At 44.1% G+C, this 24,246-nt stretch overlaps 1 protein-coding gene across 3 annotated transcripts in view; it reads left to right on the top strand.

Annotated features, from left to right (window-relative positions):
* The first annotated feature begins 11,102 nt into the window (after positions 1-11,102).
* Positions 11,103-24,246, top strand: part of LYPD6B (LY6/PLAUR domain containing 6B) — a 174,102-nt gene continuing 160,958 nt past the window's right edge. For 2 of the 3 annotated variants that reach the window (XM_060626454.3, XM_060626447.3), the window contains exon 1: positions 11,103-11,228. The gene's annotated coding sequence lies outside the window, so the exon portion shown is untranslated. Of the gene's footprint in view, positions 11,229-11,533; positions 11,651-24,246 lie in introns of those variants that run through there. The other variant, XM_060626449.3, reaches the window with a different exon arrangement.

Below are 24,246 nucleotides of genomic sequence, written 5' to 3'. Positions count from 1 at the left end.
TATTGGCATCTTTTGAGAAAGGTTGGTGTGTCTGTGTTCCTGTTTAACCTGAATATTAGTATTAATGTATAGGTCTGAGAGCTTATGAAAGGACTCCGGACTGTGATGCCTTTGGAGAATAACGAAAGGCAGAATGCAGGATGATTTCATCTGCTTTCAGCAAGGAGCCTTCTATACCTCAGGTCACTGGAATCCTGTGGCCCTGCAGGCACTGTGTATGTAAAATACCCTCCTTCTCATTCTTGGTTTGGTTAATGTTGCATGAGAGCCAGACAGTAAACTGCTTTAATCAGTTAAAATGGAAAGGATGGATGCCAAATCAACATTTCTAAGTGGGATTGAGGGCACTGCTTCTGATGATGTGCTTTTATGATGTCTTATCCATCTTTCTTGAAATTGTTATTCTCCCGAGAACTTGCAAGCGGCAGTTTCTAGATAGCAGATCATTAAAGGTGACTTATATAGTAAAACTTTACACGTGGATCATATTTAGGCTGAAGCCTGCGTATTTGAGGTGGAAAAACAGTCCTCTGAAAGAACTCAATTACAAAGCAAATTGCAGGATGAGTGGGAAATGACCCCACAGGTCCCTGAAAGCAGGGGTTCTGCAACACAGGAGGGCTGCATTGACCAGCCCCCCCCCCCCCCCCCCCCCCCCCCCCCGACCCTGCAAGTTGTTCTCCAGGTTTCCGGTTCCCTGGAGCTCTGAATGGTGCTCCAGCTAGGACTTGGAAGTACATTCAGAGCTGCAGTGTCTGTGAGAGAATGTGGAACTGAGCTATAAGCTGCAAAGGCAATTACTGGTGACGTGTGTATTGGCAGCTTTAATTCTGGCATTTGTGACAGGTTACATCTTGTGATTTGTCTTATGTACATAATAAATTGAAGAGAAGTAGGAGGCATTTCTCAGGTGACGCATCAAATAAGAATGTGGGCTCACTTGACAAAAGGCATCCTGCCATGGGGTTTTTACTTTCCCTTTGGCGTTTGGTGGTTCTTCATCCAATCTGCAAAGAACACATCAATTTCTGTGTGGTTAGTCGGGCTCAAAATAGTAAAAGACTTCCAGGTATCCCCACGGATCTTTCCACTTATAACACTGTGGATGGCAAAGGCTGGAATTCTCCATCTGCTTTGCCTCCTCAGTGCCAACCGCTCTGTTTGGGAGTCCTCCCTGTCTGGCACCCTCCAAACTCTCACCCCTCCCTATGACCATACTGCAAATGATTCTCATAGGATAGCTCTTCAAAGAAAATTTACCTAAAATGATACTTTACTCCTTCAAAACATATACATGAAACTAGGGAAATTGGCAAACTTGCCTCAGATGACGTGTTAACCGCATCAGAACCTCAAAATGCCCAGAGAGCTGTGGTAAGCAATCAGTTAATTTGGAGAGATGATTCTGGCTGTGTGCCAGATACCGTTTTAAGTGCTTTGCATGTATGAATCCAACTAATCCTCCGAATAACCCCATGAGGTAGGCACCATTATCTCCACATTAGTGGGGAGGAAACAGGCACCAGAGAGGTTTGGTAACTTGCCCAAGGTCTCACAGCTGGGAGGAGGAGTCAGGTTTGAAACCCAAGCAGTCTGGTCCCAAGGTTTGTGTTCTCAAGAGCTGGCAAATATCTCCCATAACAGTGCTCGGTGTGGTGTGGGCTGCGTCGGGAGGGGGGCGGGGGGGGGGAGGGCGGGGTGGTGGTGATAACCAGCAACCAGCCTCAAAAACCCTTTTGTAAACAATTTATACAAAGTTTTATACCTTTGCATTACTTTGCGTTTCTGTGTTTTCTCCTTTCAGAGGAATCTGAGAATTCCTTGTTAGTTGAATTACATTAAGCAATCAAATGCATCTAGTAAAGAATCATCAAAATAATAATGAAAGCGGATGCCCCACAGCAGGAGTGCCTGCTAATACACCTTCTAAAGGAAGTCTGCAGCCACTGCAATTGTCAGACTCTTTTTCTGTGTAACAGACACTCAGAAGCTACAGTCACTCCTGTCAGTTTCGTACTATTTGCCTTAAGAATTTAACTTCACTCGTGTTGACTTTTTTTTCCTCTTTAGGACATTAATTATCTCTGGTTGCATTTTAAAATATATAGCCTATGTCCTCTGCTGTTTAAGCTCCAAGTGAAAGCAGGGCTCTCTTGCCCCATCTGGGCCAGCTGGAACGGGAGGTCTGAGGGGCACTGGTGGGGTCCCCTCCCCCCCACCCCCCAGGTCTATGTGAGGCCTTGGAGGAGGCTGCTCAGGGAGCCCTGTTGATAGTAGCTACCCCTACCTCACCTCCAGCCTTGTCAGGATGATTAATAGAGCCTCATTTTAGTGCTTTAGGTTTCAAAAAAGTAAACATGCCAACCATACCACGCAGGCATATGCAAGTCCGACTGCAGGAAAGGGGCAGGAAAGCACAAGCGGGGTCCTTGTGAGCACCCCTCACCCTGCTTTACCACAGACTCCCTTTACCTCTGCCTCTCCTGTCTGAGGGTGCTTCTGATGGGCTACTACAGAGTTGAGAAGGACAGGCTGATGGCAGATTTGTCTAGGTCTTGGGCAGCTACCTCCTTCAGCCAGTGCCATCGTGGCTGCTGGCCTGCAGACCCCAAGCACTAGCCTGGCTTCTCTGCTGCCCTGCAGTGCCCCCTTCTGGGACATGCACGCAACAGTAAAATACCCCTGGAGCACCGGCTCTCCACTATAGCACCGCTGAGTTAATTCCAAAATAGGAATAATGATGGACTTGGGACCTGGATCCAACTCGACTTCATACTGACCAACTGTGGGATTATGATCAAGCTGTTTGGCTGTACAGCGTCTCAATGGCTTCGTCTCCATACCTGGATTAGGAGATTTCTGGTCCACCACTCTCTACCCTTCACTATTGGTTGGAGGATCAGATGAGAAATTGTGTGCCAGCATTCTATCAAAGTGCCACTTAAACATAAGAGATTGTTATGTTAAAAGACAAAATTCAACTGAGTACATTTTAAAGATCTTACTGGCCTTATGCAATGATTCATGAACTGGGCAGCATGAATCTAGCAGATAGAAAGGAGCTCCGAGGAGCAGTACAGAATGAAAGACTTACAGGCAGAAGGGAGTGGGAACAAAGGGGAAAAAAAAAAAAAAGAAAAAGAAAAAAAAAGGGCAGAGTAGTTGTGGCAAGGTCACTTTCCTTTAGAGGATGGCGGGGGTCCCTCAGGCAGATTACCTAACTAGTGCTGACCAGGTGATTCCTGGTTGACTGGTTTAAGATTGCATTTCTGGAAGAGCTGAAACTGAGTGACGGTTTGGGCTTAGCACAAGTGACTCCTTTTGGGGCCTGTTGTATTGTTTTTAGCAGTTATTGTAAAAAGCTTCCTAGGAGAAGGTATTTGCACCTTGGACCCCGATGATGCCATTACCTATCACCCCTGATACATAGCAGAGAAGAGTATGGGAGACCCTGGGAATTGTCTGATTCCACCCAGTGAGATCAAATCTCATTGTAGCTCTCTGTTTAGGGTTCTTCCTTTCCCACACCTCCCCATCCTTCCTTTTGGGGAAAAGCTGCTCTTAGGCTGTTTCACAGGGTAAGAATATCCTCAACCTGCAGTGAGGAGGGTTTGGGGCTGGTGTCCCATTTTTGTGCCTGGTGTTCATCTCTGCACCTGGTGTCCATCATCTCTGTGCCTGGTGTCCATTATCTCTCTGCCTGGTGTCCACCTCTGTGCCTGGTGTCCCATCTCTGTGCCTGGTGGCTGTTTGTATCAGGGCTCAGCTGCACTCAAGGTCCTGACACCTCATGCATCAAGTCCATTCTGCATCTCAGAAATCACAGCTACTTCGGAGGGTCTACGTCCCAGCAGCATTTCATAGGAGCTTAACAAGTTCCCCAAAGCGAGATGAGAGGCACTCACGGAGTCACTTAGCCAAAGCCGGGACACAAAATCCTACTCAGCTGCTGGCAGCATCTGGAAACAAGCTCTCTGCTGCTTCTGCTGCAAAGAGCCTGGTATCTGAAAGCTCTCCTCCTGGCACCACGCTGGAGGCAGGTACTCACTGTGCGGGGCAAGCTCTTCTGTCCTTTCTGCGTGGGCCTGCTGCTCATAAACAGATGACTTACCACCGTGACCTCCGCTTTCTACTTGTCTTCTTTCAGCCATAAACCCAAGAGAAAACAAATCCAGACAGGTGAACTAACCTGTCCAAGGTCACATGGCTGGTCTTGGCTCTCGAGCTCAGATTCCTTCTATTACAGTCTCCTCTGTTTGCCCATCTCAATTTTCTCATTCCTAATTTCCCCTATGACTTGTAAGTAAATAGTGTCTTTTAAAGTGGTTTTCACTTTACTATATTAAGCCAATAAAGTGGGGAGTTCTTGGAAGAAATAAAGTGTACATCACCAATACTTGGAGTAGAAAAGAAGGCTACGGAGGCACATTAGAAATCATCTGTTTCCACCCAGCAAGGGTAAACACTCCCCTCACGTCACACACGGACAGCCGGAGCCCAGAGCTCCTCACTCCAGCCACACTTCACTCCGCTGCACCAACCCTCGGCCTGCAAAGACAGAGGCTGGTGACGGTAACTGATGGCGGTGGGCGCCTCTCTGACGTCCCTGGGTCAAGCACTGCGTGACGGTTAGTCGCGTGGAAGTGTTTTGTACACATGTGAACTGTGTGCCAGGAACCTGGCGATCAGGACTGGACCTTGGCAGTTCATAGTCCAGAGTTCCTGTAGCTCCCACTCTTCTCTGGAATAACCGAGTGCCTCTCTGGGAAGTGAAGTGCTTAGTATATCATGCATGGCTCATGATAATAGCTAGTTTTTCATGTGCATTCTGGAATCTCTTAACAAGGGATGGATGAGAATGGCACTGTTATTTTCCCCACATGCAGATAAAGAAACTGAGGTATGGAGAGCTAGGGAGCGGCGGAACCGGCTGTACAGTCCATATTCTTAATCATTTTTTAATGTTTATTCAGTTTTGAGAGACAGAGAGAGTGCAAGCGGGGGAGGGGCAGAGAGAGGAAGACACAGAATTCGAAACAGGCTCCAGGCAGAGCCCGACACGGGGCTCAAACCCACAAACCGTGAGATCGTGACCTGAGCTGAAGTCGGCCTCTTAATTGACTGACCCACCCAGGTGCCCCTTAATTTTTTTTTTTTTTTTTTTAGAGAGGTGTGGTGGAGAGATAGTGTGTGAGCTGGGGAGAGCTTAGAGAATCCCAAGGAGAGAGAGAGAATCCCAAGCAGGCTCAGCACTGTCAGTGCACAGTGTGATGAAGGTCTTGAACCCACAAACTGCGAGATTATGACCTGAGCCGATATCAAGAGTCAGATGCTTGACTGACTGAGCCACTCAGGTGCCCCTAGAGTCCATAGTCTTAATCAGGTTTACATGGTTACCAAGGAGCATAGAGAGACGAGGCTGAAATCATGTTTCACTCTTAGACCAGAGCTTATTCACAGAACCTGAGCAACATACAGGAACGGTTGAAATCTCTATGTGATAAACTCAAAATGTTAGCATTCATTCACTCTTTCCAGAAATATTTGAGCACCTATTTTGTACACAGCGTTGTTTTCAGAGCTGGAGAGAAGTGGTGAATAAGGCACGACAGTCTTTATTCTCTTACAGGCAAATGACGAACGAGTGAACACTACTTTCTAATATGATCGAATACATTTAAGTGCTATGAAGAAAGTAAAACAGGCTGCTGTGGTAGCAGGTGGCTTGGTCTCCTTGGAACCAAGTACTCAGGGAGGGCCTCTGTGAGTGACAGAAGGAGCCAGCCATGCAAAGATCTGGAGACAGTTCCAAGCAGAAGAGACAGTAAGTGCAAAGGTCCTGAGGAAGATTTTGCTTGGTGTGTTAGCGGTAACAGAACTCTGATTTTACACGAAGAGTTTTCTCCACACTGGCATTTCACTTCCTCATTGACCTTCAGCAAATTAAAAAGATGATCCATATGTTTGTGTTACCTTCAAAAGTAGGAACTAAATTCGGAATAATCAAGAACTTCTTTCCTGGGTTTAGAAACCCACCACCAAAGGCATTTGGACATTTTTGTAGCCAGCAGTTTTGTAAGCAGACCCATAGCTTTGTAGTCCATGTTTCAGTGCTTGCTCCGAAACCCAAGCGAAAGAGGGCAAGCAATCCTAAGAGGATGTGTTTTAGACAGCCCGGCAAATTCACGATGATCTGTGGTCCCTGAGAGCGTAAGGCAGCATACTGAGGAATAAATATGGAAAAGCTGATTCGCTGCCCAGCCTCAGGGCCAAGCACTCGCCTGAAGGGGCCACCTGTATCTTTTAATAGTTTTCTCAGGGACATACTGCCTCTACGGTGTGTCACTTGGAAATTTTGCTCGCTGCCCAACACACTTTGGAGAGGTTATTTCAACTTTCTGCTGCTTTAGGATTCTGTGATTGGTGGACTTCCAAAACCCAAAGAAACCTATGTATCCTTGGCTGCCCTTGGTAAGCGTGGAGAGAATTTCACCAGACAAAAAGCAAAGGTTCTGGATTTTGTCAGATAATTCTTGCGTTGACATTTTTGGGTGTCCCCGAAGCGTAACTCTGATAGCCGTTCTTGCTGCAGCTGCTACCTGTTCTGTTCTTGGTTCAGACTCATTTCTTGCCAAGATCCGCCAGGAAAGAAGTGTTTCCCGCTGCGGGCCTCACACAACTAAATGGCACCAGACTGAAGTTCCCTGTTCAGTGACTAATTAGCCCGTGGCTTTAGGAAGTGGAACAAAGGATCTACATTTTTGTAGGATGTCACTTGAAAGTGTGAGCTGAATAGCGTCAGCTGTTCAAATAGCAAAGCTGGATACAGTGGGGTATGTGGAGGGGGTGGGTCCCGGAGTGAGGTAGCAATCCGGGCAAGAAAGGTCTGGGTTTCTCTGAGATTTAAAGGGCTAACACAGAGGTGGCTGCACATTTTATTTTTCCCTAAAAGGAAGGCTGATTTCTAAATGGGTGAAGGGGAGGGGAGCTTGGGTGGCTCTTGATTGGTTAAGCGTGCAGCTCTTAAATTCGGCTCAGGTCATGATCTCACCGTTGGTGAGTTTGAGCCCCAAATCAGGCTCCGTGCTGACAGTGCTGATCCAGCGTGAGATTTTCCCTCTCTCTCTCCCCCACCCCTGCTCATGCTCTCTCTCTCTTTCTCTTTCAAAACAAACAAACAAACAAACAAACAAAATGGGTGAAGGTGAGTGGGAGGTACAGGTTTCTAGTTATGGAATGAATAGGTCATGGGGATATAATGTACAGCCTGGGGGATATAGTCAATGGCATTGTCGTAGTTAAATGGTGACAGATGTTTGCTACGCTTGTGAGCACAGCAGAACATGTTGACTTGTTGAATCACTGTGTCATACACCAGTAACTAATGTAACATTGTGTGTCAACTATACTTCAATTAAATAAGTGAATGAATGAATAAATTAATAAATAAAATAACTTAAAAAAAAAGAAGCCTCATTTTGTTGTTTTTAGAGCACTACTCATGTGAACCTGGGTTGTGGAGAGAGTTAACATTTCTCTTCCTTTGTTCAGGTGAGGTGAGGGCATGGCTTAGAGGGGAGGGACGCCTCTTGGTGGATGTGGGGCGGGAGCTGTTCCAAACTGAACCTCTCCCCAGGCTTGCTTCTGCACCTGAGAAATGAGAAGTTGGATGAGATCCGTTTCCTAGGCTTGCCTGTAGGTGAGTAGCACCTGGAGTGCTTATTCAACACCACTCATCTCTCCGGAATCAGAATTCTCAGGAGCAGTGATCTGCCTCTTGAGCAGGCATCCCCAGTGACCTTCCTCCTGAAGGATGTCTGGGAACAGCGGCCTGCAGGATCTCTGACAAGTCTTCTGGCCTCAAGACCCTTGGCTAAGTCTGGAAGGCAGTGATTCCTAACCAGTTCTGAGACCCTAACATCTTTGCAAATTTAAGGACAGCTGTGGATTCTCTCTTTAAGAAAAATGTATGTAGACACAGAATACCGAATTCAGTTCCAGGGTCTATTCATACCCTTGGTTAACAATTCATACCCTGCAGTTAGCTCTCAGAAGAGAATCTAAGCCCGTAGCCGTGTGCCTGGCATAAAGTGGCAACTCACTGAATTTTATGCATGCCTCCCAGCCCCTATGATACACTAGTATTATCTTCATTTTATAGATGAGTAAACTGGGGCATAGAGAGATTAACATATCTTCTTAAGAGGCAGCTGGATTTGAACCCAAACATTCTGATTCCAAAGCCAGTGAACTTAAATTCTGAGCCTAATAAAGTGGTTATCAGGTTTGCCTACCTGAATTCATGGCTCTTTTCGACCCTAATATTGCTGACCTGTTCCCTAAACCTCTCCCATATTAGTTTCAATTAACTGAGCAGCTACTATGTACCAGGAACTATCCTAGGCACTTTCCACACATATTGAAAAATGTGCTTAGAAAATGATGTACAGTATTAACACACACATAGAATCTTGTGTAAAGGTAGGAAAAAAAGGTAAATTATACCCCAAGGCTCAGAAAGTTTTTTGGTTATTCTTTGGATAATTTCTCTTCCACTATACAATCAGAGAACTAGAGATAGAAAAAAACCCTGAAGATTTCCTAGTTCAAATGTTGTTTTCCTAGGTACCAGGAGAATAACACGCATGATCATTTGCAAGGATTAATTCATTCTAGATTCTTAAGAAGTCTATCAATAGTTTTATCCTATTTTCAGCACTTTAATACCATCAAACATCAGTTGGCTCTCTTTGCCCTGCCAGCCTGAGCCATGAGCAGGTGCTTTGTGCTGGCCCTGTGCACTTCAAGTGCCTTATTTGACTTAAGCTCACAATCATATCAGACCTGCATATTTCAGATATCCCTTTCTGGCGAAGAACTTCAAGCAGAGATCTTGTCTGATTTCATGCTTACGGGTTTTCCAAGTGGGAGAAATGCACAATTAGGGAACATGCCCAGGGCTACTCAGCAAGCCTGGAGTGGGGCTGAGGGAGGGAAGGGGGGGAGAGAGAGAGAGAGAGAGAGAATGAATGGACGCCAGGGCAGAACTTGTGCCTTCCTGATGATGATTCCCAGGCCAGTTGGGTGGCATCACTTCAGGTTGACCCAGCCAAGATCACACACATAGTGGGGGGGACCCTAAATCACAGCACAGATCACATGCTCCACTGACTGTAACCAATACACCAGAAGGGCCCCGCCCACTTTGTGTGGGTGAGACCTGGAGGGGCTCCTGACCTCAGCCCCACGTGCTGGTACGAGTGACTATCCCAACGGCAGGACCCTCCACAGCCCCACCCTGGGACATTAGCCTCCTCACCCACCATACAGGGAGTACAGCTGGAACAGGGCGCACCTAGGTGCGGCATTCTCTGTAACTTTTTACCAGGTCAGCCTTGCCCAGTGTGAAGCAACCAACCAGGCAACACCACATCTTAAACACCCATCTGTGCAAGACTCACCGATGAAGCAGGATTTGGGGGGGAGGCGGTCCAGGCCCCAAGAATGTTGAGCCTATTGTTGGGGGTGGGAGTGGTGCAGGCCACTTGGCCCTGGCCTCACCTTGGCAGACAGCCTCTAATTATGGCCTTTGAGGTTTAATAGATAGTCCTAGAAGTGTACTGAAATAGTTCTTAGTAGGAATGTTCTCCACGCACCTTTAAAGTTGTACAATGTTTCCTATAGTGGGCTTAGAATGGATTTCTTTAATGAGTCTGCAAATTAACATATGAATAGCAGCATCACACAGCATTGTGTGTGTTTGTGTGTGTGTATGTGTGTGTTAAGGTCATTCATTTGCTCAATGGAAAAAATACACCACACTCTTTGTGTCCTATTTTGACACATGTTTTTTCATGGATTTTATTTTATCTAATTTTTTTATGTAACCTCTACACCCAACTTGGGGTTCGAACTCACAATCCTGAGATTAAGAGTTGCATACTCTACCCACTGAGCCAGCCAGATGCCCCCCCGCCCCCCTTTTTTTTAAATGTCAGGGCTTCAGTGAGAGTAAGTGGGTCAGGTCATGAGCTCTAAGAGGCCTGGAAAGAGCACGGATTAGAGATTTCAGCAGAGGACCAACCCCAAGTCCCATTTCTGTAGAAGCTCTATCCCCAGTCAAGGCTTCCTGGCTACAGGACTCACCAGCACCCCGAATGCCCCACGCTTGGCTCAGCTACTAGCTGTGGGATCCGGGGTCAGTCACACAAACTCTGGGCTGTTTCCACAAGTGCAAGGCTGGCAGGAGAGCATCGTATTTCTGAGTACCCCTGCCTGTGACATCTTCGGAAGTTAAAGATTTGCTTGACAGCTTATGAAGATGTCCAGGGGGTGTCGACTTCCCACAAGCCTGACAGGCAACCAGAGGGTGGTAAGCGGTACAGACAGGATGGGTGGCTTGGAAACCTAGCCTCTTGACTCTGGGTTCTTGCTGGTAAAGCGGGAGAGATGCTGGAACAATTCTGGCTTGGAGAGACCATCAGAAGGCTGGACTCAGAAGACTGGGCCACACCTCATTTGTGCACCAGAAATTAAGTGAGCACACGCATCGTTCAAGGCTCTGGTTATTTAACAGCGTACAGAGGAGGTTCCTCCCCTTTTGGGGCTTACAGTCTAGAGGTGGAGGTGGGGGGGAACATCACGATCTGAAATGATCTTATTTATAGCTTAATGCTATTCTACAAAAGGCTTTGGGGCCCATCTGAACCCACGTGGGTGAGGCGGGGATGGCTTAAATGAGGGATGGTCAGAAAAAGCTAGAGTTCTTCCAGTTCTGAACTCATTGTGCCCTTGGCCCAATCATTTTTACCCCATAGGTCTCAGTTCTGGGTTCTCGATTTATGCATCCCACAAAGAAAGGGGTTGGCTTCCATTCTTGGCGCTGGCTTGGTCGGTCGGTCGGTCGGTCGGGTCACGCTCTGTGGCCCATCTACCGCGCCGGCCAGGATGGGACCAGGCCGTGCCTCCCAGGCACTGACCGACCCCATCAAAAGATCCCTGAGGTTCCCAAAGGAGCCGGAGCTCCGGGCGGCTCGCTTGCGGGCGGGGCCCACCTGTCCGGGCCGGGTCCCCTCGCGGGCGCCCCAGGTGGCTCGGGCGGGGAGGAGCCGCGCCCCGCCCCGCCCCGCGCGGCCGCAGCCAACGCGGGCCCCCGGCGGGCGCGCTCGGAGCCGGGGCCGGGAGCCGGGCTGGGGCGCGGAGAGGCCCGGCGGGCGCGGGCCGCGCAGGTGAGCGGGGCGGGCGCGGCCAGCTGGGGGCGGTGGTCGGCCGGGGGCGGGGGGGCAGGCAGGTGAGCCGCGCGGCGCGGCTGCGGCGGGTTGTGCAGGGCCCGCGGAGCAGTGGAGGGCGGGGGTCCCGAAGTCGCCTGGAGGCGAACAGCTGGGAACATCTGGACTGGACGGGGGGCGGGGGCAGGGGGGCCCGCGAGGGTCTCCTGAGTGGCAGGGCGCCGCCGAGCACCGCTTGCGTGGCGCTGGTGGGGAGAGGAGAGGCTGCGCGACGGGGCTGCCGTTGAGAGCGCGGGGCTGGGGCGGGGGTTCGCGCCGCGCAGGAGCCGAGAGAACTCCCGCCTCTCCCTCTGCGGCGCCGCTGCTGTCTGCCCGACTCGTACTTTTGCTGGTGCTGGTGAATAAGCGACACATGCACAGGGGTTAGTTCTTTACCCGCGGCTTCCGAATGGCTGAGTGTGCGCGGCAGCTCTGACTCAGGGGCCTGAGGTTGGGAGGCTGCAGGGCTTTGTGCCTGGGGGCGTTGTGCCTGGGGGTTAACGGGTGAATGGGCGGCCCGGCCAGCCGAGGGAGAGGGGGAAAGGACTAGAGTGCTGTTTAAATTCTGGTTGCTAGCTGTGTGGCCTTGAGCAACTTACTTAACTTGGCTGATTGAGTCTCCGTTTCCTCAAAGGCAAAACGGGTATTATAATCATTAAAATAGCCTTAAGTTATGTGATATTCATCAAGTCCATGGCACAAAGCTTGCTGGAAGTTCTCTCCGTTTTTCCCCCCTATGTGATAATGTAACACTTTATGCCTCCCAGAGGTCGCCACACATTTCTGAGCAGAAGGGAGATCCAGGAGGCTCAGATTACCCTTTTGTAGGGGGAAACCCTGATGGTGGTGGTGGTGTGTGTGTTTTGGGGGTCCCTTTTTTTTTCCCACTCTTGATTTGTTCATTGCTAGGCTGCCTCCTCACAGTCTTACTTCCTGATACCATCCTAGAGGCAGGAGAGGTGCCAGGACACAGGCACTTAATATTGCCTGATGCAGTACAGAAACTGATTGGGTTACATGAATGACATAGGCTGAGGGCTCTAGCTTCAGGCATAGCTATATCCAGGGGCTCAGATAAGGCTGCAGGACTCATTCTCTCTCATACATATCTTGGCTCTTTTCACCCTCTGTGTTGACAGGTTTTTGGTATGGCGTGACAAATAGCACTGGCACCTGCAGGTTTATCTGCTTCTTCAGAGAGAGGGGGTGGGTGAGGTGGGGGTGGAGAGAGTCTTTCTCTTCTTGCAGCTCCTTTATCCTTATAGCAAATCTTACTGATAAACTAGACCAAAGCCAGGCCAAGCCATCTTGGTGGATAGGGAGTGGGTTTCCATGATAGGAGTGGATACTTCACCCTGGTGCCACCAGTGCCTGGGGCATTAGTTCAGCTCCAATTCAGCTGTTGGAGATTGAGGAGGGGCAGTTCCCAGTGGGCAGATGAAAATAGGACATGTCCATTGATTGCACTGTCTCTGCCTTTGCTCACGACCACCGAAACGAAGTCCATAGTAGAGTGTAGACAGCCTGGGTGCCGTATTCAGTCTGTCAGTCATTGTCTTCATCTAAGGCATGGAAGGCATCCTGTGTGTTCGTCTTTTCATTCATTGTTTTGCTGTTCATTCATTCAACAGACCCAAAATGGAGTCGCTCGTGCTAAGCCCAAACTGAGACTTAATTACAGTATCCCAGGGCCTCTGCCAAGGGTGAAAATGCTTGCTCTTGAGAAGCTCACAGAAAGCAGATGCGGAGATGACAGTGCCTGGAACTGTTTAACTGTCTGGGGATGTCGTGAAGACTTCCCGAGGAAACTGTAGTTGAGCTCTAAATGGGAGATGGCAGGGCTACTCTAGGAGAAAAAGCCTGAGGGGCTTCCCAGGCCACGTGGTGGGATGTCAGTGCTTGCTGTTGTAAATAACACCGTTAGGTGAGTTACTTAACTGTGTCACTTAAGAAGTATGGAGGTAGGAGGTTCAAGCGGTCACGGCTCCAGGCTGGATTCTCTCAGTTTTCCCTGCTCTGCCACAGGTTGACTGCAGCTGCGTCACGGCTTCAGGTGATAACATCCCAAGCAGAAAGGGAGGGCTTGCTTCTCAGTGTTTCTCTAGATAACAAAGGATGAAATTTGCCAGAAGCTCCCTATGGCATTAGGCAGAAGGGTCACATGCCCACCCTGAATCGGTCACTGATAAAGGAGAAGAAAGCGGGCTGTGATTGTGTTGTCCAAGCCATCTTCTGCAGCTGAGAGAGGGTCTCGGCTTCCCTGAGCACATTGATGCCCCTGTCTGAACAAAGCTGGAGCTCGGTTGGCCAGGAAAGAAGCGAGACTGCCTACCAGGCTGTTCGTCAGGCCGTCAGTCAGTGGTTTCTCCCACAGGCGGTGACAGATGAAGAAAGGCCTGGCCTGTCCGGGCAGTCAGGAGAAGTTCAGTACAATAGAAGTACAGGGCGTGGCTGAGGGGAGAGAGGAGCTGAGGCTGGAGACAGGCAGACGCAGGAGTACCCCATGTTAGAGACCACGCTGGCTGTCACTAAGAAGTGTAAATCTTGGTCCCATTTCTCCAAGAACTTACACTAAAACCTGGAGAAGTTTTTCTGAGTTTTTCATAGTCTTGTTAGAACAGCAACAGTGGCTTACTCCGTGGTGATGATTCTGTAGGGGTGGCTTAGGGTAGGGGGTTTGGGGCTGCATGTACGCTTTGAAAAAGCCTCACAGCTGTGCTTCTCTGCCTTCCACTCCCCACTAACTCCCCTTCACCCTCTCCCATAGCCTCTGCTAAGAACACTTGCTTGCTCTAAATCATGGCTTCGTTTCAGTATCGTTAGCTGTCTTCAAACTAACAGGCTGGGACTTGGCGCACATGTAGTTAGTGGTAGATCTCAGATGAGAAAACAGTTCTCCTGACAGTAAATCCAGTGGATGAATACTCAACAGTTCTTTTAGTAGGAAACCAGCCTCTATTGCCTATTGCTTTTAAAGCCTTTAGGCTGTTTTCATTTGAAGTATGAAGTGAGTGCTGCTTTTTGTTTCCATTTGCTATGGTGGACACTGGTGGGCATTTGGAGCTAGAGTGGGCAACCAGGGATGCATCCTCGGTATCTCGTTAGCACAGAAATTGGCAAAAAGACTCGGTCACTAATCTGGAAGAAAGGAGGGAGTGGAGGGCAGCATATTTTGTTGTTTCCACCGGCAGTGCTGCTATGGGATGGCCAGGATCCTTGGGAAAATGTGAAGGGACGGGGTAGGGAGAGATGCCTCGGGAAGTTGTTGATTCACAGCTGTTTATTGAGCATCGACTTGTGCCGGACCCTGTTGTGGATGCCGAGGATAAAAGAGTACAGGAGAAAGACAAAGTCTCTCTTCTCATGGAACTTACAATCTGCTGGAAGGAGACCTATTTATTTACGTTTTATCTCATATTTCAGGTGTTGAGAAGTACTATAAGAGAAATAAAATAAGTTTGCCAGAGGGGTGGGTGGTGGAAGGATGGGCGGAATGAGTGGAGGGGAGTGGGAGATACAGGCTTCCAGTGATGGAACCAATAAGTCATGGGGATGAAATGAATGTACAAATAAGGGACATAGTCAATGATATTGTAATAGTGGCATATGGTGACAGCAACTGTGCTTGTGGTGAGCTTAGTGGTGATGTGCAGACTTATTGAATCACTGTGTTGTACACCCGAAACTAATGTCACATCGTGTGTCAAATATACTAAAAAAAAAAAAGACTCTAAAAAAATAAAATAGGGTAAGAAAAGAGTGCAATAGTTGGAAACAAGCTGGGCATAGTGCTGGAAATCTTCAAGGTTTATTCTCTCTCTGGTTTCCACCAGAGAAGTATGGCCTGAGCAGGTATGATATTGGGGTGGGGGTGGGGGTGGGGTGGGGGATGGGGAAAGACATTCACTTGGAAGAGGGTTACGTGTTGAATAACTTGATCTTAAAAGATTTCTTTCATGCAGAATCTCTTTGTTTCTTTGTTGTACCTCGCATTGTTCCCAAACGTGATTTACGGTGACTTACAAAATATGGTACCAGGTGACAAGAAATAAGTGTAGAAATATGAGCAAAGGGGAAATAAGTCTTTTCTTTCATCATTGGATTCCAAAATTGTTTAGCTTTGGTATCAAGGAGAAGGAGGAAGTACGTGATTAAAAATGTGATTCATGCTCAGGGGTCATTATTTAAAAGGTGAGAAAGTACATTTTTATGCCTCAGAAAGTTATAACTCATTTGGGGTGTGTTTAAAGAGCCAATTTTATTTGATGGGAAAATTAGTCTCTTTACTAAGGACTTATGTAAAATTTATCTCCCGAGTTGAATGAAAACTAATAGTTTCTTTTTTTTTAGGTCAATATAAAGTGCATCAAAAGTTAACAGAGATCAAAAGCCTAATTCTGGGTCAAATTATATGGTACAAAAAAAAGTTGGTGAGAAGTTATGTTTGGGCCCATAATGGACTGGAAAAAAATATACACATTCAAATAAAAGTTTCTAGCTTTTAAATGTTATGCAGTGGTAATTTTGAGTGCCTATTTTTATTGGGTTGTTTGTTTTCTTATTGTTGGGTTTTGAGAGTTCTTTACATAATCTAGATATAAGTTCTTTGTCAGAAGTGTGGTTTGCAAATGATTTCTCCCAGGCTGTGCCTTATATGTTTATTCCCTTAACAGTGTCTTTCTCAGGGTAGAAGTTTTTAACTTTGATAAACCATTTTATCAATTTTGATAGAAGACTTTTGTTGTAATATCTAAGAATTCTTTGCCTAACCAATTATTTTGAAAATTTTTTATGTTTTCTTCTAGAACTTTCATAATTTTATGTTTTACACCAATATGATCCACGGGGTTAATTTTTGTATAAGTTGTAAAGTGTGAGTCAAGGAATTTTTCTTTTTCTTCTTCTTCTTCTTTTTCAATTTGTCATGTGAAAGTCCAGTTGTTCTAGCATTATTTGTTGAAGGGACTGTGCTTCCCTATTGAATTGTCTTGGCATTTTTGTCTAATATCAATTGGTCGTAAATATAAGTCTTTATTTCTGGACTCTCGATTCTATTCCGTTGATTTATATGCCTACATTGTGCCAACACTACCTCTCTCTTGATTATTGTGACTTTATAATAAGTTATGAAAGCAGATAGTATAAGTCTTCCAACTTTATTTTTATCCAGAATTTGTTGTGGCTCTTTTAGTCCTTTCCATATAAATTGTAGAATCAGCTTGTCAATATCTATAAAAAATCGTGCTGGGATTTAGAATGGGGAATTGATCCTATACATCCTTGTGAATGTATAGTTATTTTAGGAATAATTGACATCTTTACAATATTGAGTTTTTCAGTCCATGAAGATGATATGTTTTATCTCTTTTTTTTCTTTGTCCTTTTTGATTTTTCTATTAGCATTCTGTAGTTTTTAGGATATAGATATTGCATATGTTTTGTTAGATTTATACTTAAGTATCTCATTTTTGGGGTTGCTATTATTGCTAGAATATAGAAATGCAATTTTTTTAAATATTGACATATCCTGTTACCTTACTAACAGTAACTAAAGTTACTTATTCTAGAGGGTTTATTTGTAGATGCTTTGGGATTTTCTACATAGTCAGTCTTGTCATCTGTGAATAAAAATCTTTACAGTCTGGATGCCTTTTAGTTATTTATTATTTGCCTTATTGCACTAACTATGAATTCTAGTACATTGTTGGATAAGAGTGATGAGAGAGAACATTCTTGCCTTGTTTCTTGTCATGGGGGAGAAATCATCAATTTTTCACAATTAAGTATGATGTTAACTGAGGATAGATGCTATAACGTTAAGGAATTTCCCTTGTATTCTAAGTTACTGAGAGTTATTATCATGGATGGATTTTGAGTTTTATTGAATGCCTTTTCATCATCGATTGACAAGATCATGTGATTTTTTTGTCTTCATATTTAATACAGCAAATTCTATTGATTGATTTTCACATGTTGAGCCAGGCTTGTATTCCTGGGATAACTTGACTAGGTTGTGATGTATTTTTGGAAGAGACTATGCAGGATTGGTATTATTTCTTCCATCAGCATTTGGTAGAATTCATTAATGAAACTATCTGGGCCTAGAGTTTTTTTTGATAGAAGGTTTTTACTACAACTTTCATTTCTTTAATAGGTATAGGACACTTTAGGTTACCTATTTCTTGATGAGTTTGGGTAGTTTATATCTTTCAAGAAATTGTTCTACTTCACCTAGGTTGTCAAATTTATGGAGCTAGAATTGTTTGTGGTATTGTCATATTATCCACTTAATGTCCATGGAATCTTTAGTGATTTTCTCCTCTCATACTTGATACTGGTAATTTGTTTCTTTAGTCTTTTTCTTATTCTGTATAGAAGTTTATCAATTTTATTGATCTTTTCAAAGATCCAGATTTTGGTTTCATTAATTTTGTCTGTTTTTCTGCTTTCATTTTTATTGCTTTCTGTTCGCTTCTTTTTTACATCATTCTCTTTGCTTTGGGTTTAGTTTACTTTTGTGTTTTCTTAAGGGATAGCTTTTATTACTGGTCTGAGATTTTTCTTCTGTTTTAATATAAGCATTTAGTGCTATACATTTTCCTTTAACCACTGCTTTAGATGCATTCCACAATTTTATTATGTTTATTTTCATTTTCATTTATTTAAAATTAAAATATTTAAAAATATTCCCTGAGAATTCTTCTTGGCCCATGTGTTATTTGAAACTATGTCACGTGATTTTTTAAGTGTTTGGGAATTCTCCAGAAGTTTTCCTGTTATTGCTTTCTAGTTTATTCCTTTATTGTTTCACAATATAATTTGCATAATTTCTGTTCTTTTAAATTTGTTCACATTTATTTTATGTTCCAGAATATGCTCTCTCTTGGTGAATACTCAGTGTGTACTGGAAAAGGATGTATATTTGGCTATCGTTGGGTAGAATATTCTGGAAATATTAGGTCTTCTGTGTCCTTACTGATTTTCTTTTCACTTGTTTTATCAATAACAGAGAGGCATGTTGGAGTCTTCAACTACAATTGTTGATTTTTCCATTTCTTCTTTTCGTTCTATCACTTTTTCCTTCATGTATTTTGATCATCTGTTCTTAAGAGCATACATATTTAGGATTGTTATGTCCTCTTGGGAAATGGATCCTTTTACTATTATATAATATTTCTCTTTATCCTTGTTAGTATTCCTTGTTCTGGGTTCTACTACTTTGGGTGTTAATAATATAGCTACTCCAGCTTTCTTTTTGCTAATGTTTGCATCCTGTATCTTTTATTTTTTTACTTTTAATTTGCCTATGTCCGTATATTTAAAGCAGGTTTCTTGTAGACCTCAGATAGTTGGGTCTTACTTTTTTGACCAATCTGACAATATCTGTCTTTTAACTGGTATGTTAAACCATTCACATTTACTATGCAATTAAACTTAATGAAGATCATCCATTTTTCTGCTGTTCTTTTTTTCTTTCTTTTTACTATTTCTTTTGTAATGCTTATTTACTTTTGAGAGAGGGAGGGAGGGAGGGAGAGAGAGAGAGAGAGAGGGAAAGAAAGAAAGAGAGCCAAAGTTGGATGCTTAACCAACTGAGCCACCCAGGTGCCCTTTCTTTTTCCTATTGAGTCCTTTTTATGATTCCCTTTTATCTCCACTGTGGACTTCTTATTTATGTTTCTTTAACATTTTTAAGTGATTATGCTAAAATGTGTGTGTCTATATAAATAAATACATATATATCTGTAATTCATCAGAATCTGCTTTCAAATTATAGTAAACTGTTTCCCATGTAGTGTAAGGACCTTAACAGCAGTATATTTCTAATCCTTCTCTTCTATCCTTCGTGCTTATGGTTGTCATCATTTTTCTTTTACATGTGCTATAAATAAAACATTGCTATTATTTTTGCTTTAGACCAGGAGTTAGCAAACTTTTTGTCCAAAGGACCAGAAAGTAAATATTTTTGGCTTTGAGGCCACATTTGTTCTCTGCTGCATATTTTCTCTTTTTCTTCAACAACCCTTAAAAAATATAAAAATTATTCTTAGCTCGCAGGCGGTCCTAAAAGAGACTATGGGCTGTATTTGGCTTATAAACCATAGTTTGCTGACTCCTGCTGTAAGCATTCAGTTATCTTTTATAGCAATTACAAATAAGAAAAAGATGAATTGTTTTTGACTTTCATTTATTCCATTTCCAGCACCCTTCAGGTCTTAGTGTAGATCCAAGTTTCTGACATTATATTCCTTCTGTGTGAAAAACTTCATTTAGCATTTCTTGTAGTGTAGGTGTCCTGGCCATGAATTCTCTGCTTTTGTTTGTCTATGACCATCCTTATTTCTCCTTTGTTTTTTGAAAGATCTTTTCACTGGTATAGTATTTTGGGTTGACAGTTTATTTTTTCTTCTAGCACCTTAAAGATATTGCTTCATTGTCTTTTTACTTGCATGCCTTCTGACAAGATGTCTTCTGTAATCCTTATATTTGTTTTTATATTTAATGTTTCATTTGTTTCCCACTGCATTGAAGAATTTTTTTCCCTTGGTTTTCAGCTGTTTTAATATGCTATACCTCTGTGTGTGTGTATGTATGTGTGTGTGTGTGTGTGTGTGTGTGTGTGTGTATGTATGTGGCATGTGTGCACATTCTTGGGATTCATCCTGCTTGGTGTTCTTGAGCTTCTTGGATCTGTTTGGTATCTGTCATTAATTTTAGAAAATTCTCAACAAGTATTTCTTCAAATATTTTTTCTGCTCCATTCCCTTTTCTACTTCTAAAATTTGATTACACCTAGGTTAGAAGTTTTGATTTGTTCCACAGCTACTGAACACTTTTGTCTTGTTTGTTTCATTCTTTTTGTTTCTTCTTGTTTTACTTTGGGTAGTTCTGTTGGCCTATTTTCAAATTCACTGATTCTTTCCTTGGCTGTGTCAAATCTGCGGAAGCATGTTGAATGCAGTCTTCATTTCTGTTACTGTGCTTAGCCTTTCAAGTTATTTCATTTAATTCTCTTTTACAGTTCCTATCTTCCTGTTAAAATTGTACATTTGATCTTTCATGTTGTCCGCCTTTACAATTAATTAAAGCTATTTAAAATTTAGTGTCTGATAGCTTCAACATTTGTGCTATCTCTGAGTCTGGTTTGGTTAGTTGCCATATCTCTTGGCAGTGTTGTTTTTCTCTTGCTTTTTGCATGCTCTGTATGTTTTGTTGAGAACTGGACATCTTGTACAGTATGTGAGAGACTGAGATAGTTTTTTTTTTAATTTTTATTTTTAGAAAGAGAGAGTGAGCGGGAGAGGGCAGAGGGGGAGAGAGAGAGAGAGAGAGAGAGAGAGAGAGAGAGAGAGAGAATCCCAAGCAAGCTCTGCACTCAGCACAGATCCCAATGTGAGGCTCCACTCACGAACCATGAAATCACGACCTGAGCCAAAATCAAGAGTCAGAGACTCAACCACCTGAGCCTCCCAGATGCCTCCCAGTTTTTATGTGTGGAAATAGGAGTGCCTTTCTATTATTTCTGCTAGACCTTTAGTGTGGGGGGTTGATCGCTATAGTCAGGAGTTGAACTGGATTTGAGGTTTGTTGTTGGTATGGTTATTCTCAGTGCACCACACACTTTAAATTCCTCCTGTGATAGTTTGCTTTTAGAGTTGGGGCTGGTTTGTCAGTGTCAGCCTTTGCACTGTGCCTCAGAGTGGTCTGTCTCCGTGCTCTTTCAACTTTTCCAGAAGTACTCTGTTGTTATTTGTTACTGGATGTGTGTTAGCCAGTGTCCAGGTACATCTGCCTCAGGGACACAAGTACTTGCCTTCTTTCTTCCTGTGGATATCTGGTTCTCCTCAGATTTAGGGCTAGTTTGTTTCCCTGTGACCTCAGCTTTCTATGGATTCAAGAAGGTTCTGGACTTGCCCTTTATCTGGCTTTTTATTTGTTGTGAGAATCAGAGTGATGCTCTTTTCAGCTCTCTACACTCTGAGCAGGAATTAAAAGCCTTGGTATAATGTTTTCTAGCCCTTTCCTTTTATGATCTTCATGTAAGTCCTGGGGCTGTTTCCCTTCCCTCTGTGCTTTATAAAATGTCATTTATACATTTTATACCTACAAATCAGTGGTTCTCAACTCTTACTTGAAGAACATTAAACAAAATACAAATTTTGGGTGCCAGTGTTTTAATTAATACATGTTGGGATCCAGGTATGGGTATCTTTTAAAAGCTTCCCAGGTAATTCTGATGTACATCCAGGCTGAGAAGCATGGTCTTAAAACTTTCCCTTTCACAGAGGTATTATTCCAGCATAAACAACCAAATAAAATTCAGGCTATATACATTCACCCTTGTGACTCCATGAAATTATTTTCTCCTAATTGTGTGTTCAGTGATAGTTAATTGCCTGTGATCTAGACTGATAGTCTCGTAGAATAGGAAGGGAGCAGAGTTCTTCTTAATGCACTTTCTACTTAAATGAATATGCTCCATGACAATCTATAGCTTTGGTGGCACTGCTTGAAGTCTTCTGGGGGCTGGAAACTCCAGTGTGAGATAGTTTTACTTGTTAGAGGTGTTTTCTTTCTATTGACTAGAAATATATCCATTTATAATCTCCCAAATAGTTTGCCTAATTCACAGCCTTGCAAGCTGTATGAAAAAATACCTGTTTGCACGATCTACTACGTGTTTACATGTGCATGCATACACACACACTCATACTCGTGACGGGTCTTTTATGAAACAGCATTTACTCGAAGTCTTGTACCTCTAGATTGATTTCATGAATCTCCAATGGGTTGTTTTTTGCAGTGTGGAAAATGCTCATCCAGCCCATCTTTCACTAGACAAGCTTTCATTCTGAAGGCTTCAGGACTGCTCTCCTGGTACCTCAGAGTTTTCCTGTGTGTGGTGTGATGCTGGTTCCTTTAGCTGAGTTTCAGCTTCCTCGCTGCTCCAGCGGTGTCATGCATTTGTTGGGCTGCAATGTCTAGTGTCCTCTGCAAGTTGATGGCTGAGTTAAGAGGCCAGGGCTCTTCAGGAGGGCAGATCAGTTCAGAGTAGAAGAAGGTTCTTTGTCTTTTTCTAGACACCATTTCTAGTCCTGTGGCCCCAATTTAGCGGGAGGTAAATCGAATGGTCCTTGAGGAACATTGTTGATGGCTTTGTAATTGTTATGTGTCCTCCCACGTTTTCATGTTAATCAGGCATTATCCTAATTAGCTCTATTTGCATCTTGATTTTCTGAGAGACTATAAACTCCTTTGAGGTCAAGAAGAATATTTCGTTCTTTTTGTCCATAGTGATCAGCCCAATAAAATTAATTTGTTGAAATAACCTCAGAAAATTATATTCCCAGTCAAGAAACTTTGGCCTTTTAGCATTATTGCCTTGCTAACGGTTGTGCTATCAGCCTTACCTACTTACCGACATACAGCTTGATAGCCGTGTATTTCCTTTGGGAAATAGATAAATTGGGTAATTCTTAATTTAATTTTTTTAAGACAGAGAGAGAGAGAGAGAGAGTGCATCAAGGGAGGGGCAGAGGGAGAGGGAGAGGGAGAGAATCCCAAGCAGGCTCCACGCTCAGTGTGGACCCTGATGCAGGGCTCAGATCTCACGACCATGAGATCAGGACCTAAGCCAAGATCAAGAGTCGGATGCTTAACTGACTGAGGCACCCAGGTGCCCCTAGATAAACTGGGTAATTTAGATGAACTTGTCACCTTAGTAGTCATGCATAAGACACTGTGGCAGGTGCTCAGTGAGATGCATAGTATTTTACAGCTTATAGCTTGACTGGGGACACAGGACATGCAAGGTGGGTGTCATGAGTACTGTAGTGGTTACGTGCCCCTAGAGGTCACAGAGGAAAGAAAGCTCACACAGGTGGTCAGGAAAGACTTGATTTGGGCCTTGAAGGTAAGTAAGCATCCAACACATGGAATGGAAGGTGTTTTGGGGAGGGAGGATTTGGAGAGAGGAGTAAGCTATTTTAGTAGTCTCCCAAGCTCTACAAAATCTCTGCTGTCTCCAGGAGTGACTTGGATCCATAGGATCTGAGAGAAACTGTAGGTAAAATATGGAAGAAAATCTAATTTAAATGGTTTCTATAGCAAGGACAGACACCCACGGAAGGTGATATGCAGATGCCCCTCATCCCTGTCCCCCAGGTCTGAGCCTTCAGGGACTCTGACTCTGACGAATGTAGTTTATGTGTCTGTATCTCTGGGACTACTTCTCGTCATTACGAGGTTCAGCTTTCCAGAGGTCATTTCAGGGATGGTAGCCTTAGCAGTGCCTCTTTGTGACTTCCATCAAGTTTTGGAGCCACCATCCATAGCCACTGACCTAAATTTTTTTCTACTTTCCCTTCTCTGAGGCCTTTTGAACAGATGTTATATGTAAGTGATGAATCACTAAATTCTACTCCTGAAATTATTATTACACTGTATGTTAACTAACTTGGATTTAAATAAACTTAAAAATTAAAAAAAAAAAAAAGAAATGTACATTCTCAAAGTATGCCACATCTACCATTCTTTTTTTTTTTTTTTTTTTCTTTTTTTGAGAGTGAGAGAGGGCGCAAGTGAGTGAGGGACAGTGAGAGAATCCCCTGCAGCCTCCACACTGTCAGTGCAGAGCCCAAAGCGCGGCTCGACTGCGCCCGAAGTAGGGCTGAAACTCATGAACCGCGAGATCATGACTTGAGCCGAAACCAAGAGTCGGTTGCTTAATGGGCTCAGCCACCCAGGCGCCCCCATCTACCACTCTTCAAGATCAACTTCGTCTAGGAGACTGTCTTCTGAGTATTCTTGTTGGTAGTGAAACAGTGACACTGTCAAAATAATGCACAATTGGTGTCTTATTGAAAACATTCATTTGGGGACTATTTGCTATGATGGAAATAAGGATGGAAGTACATTAGGAAAAAGGCACTGTGTGTGTTACTTATCCTTGAGCAAGGGGTGGGGACTACAGTTCTTA

This window comes from Panthera onca, chromosome C1, assembly GCF_046562875.1.
Source record: "Panthera onca isolate mPanOnc1 chromosome C1, mPanOnc1 haplotype 2, whole genome shotgun sequence".
Classification (NCBI taxonomy): domain Eukaryota; kingdom Metazoa; phylum Chordata; class Mammalia; order Carnivora; family Felidae; genus Panthera; species Panthera onca.
This window is presented reverse-complemented; position numbering and strand designations above follow the sequence as displayed.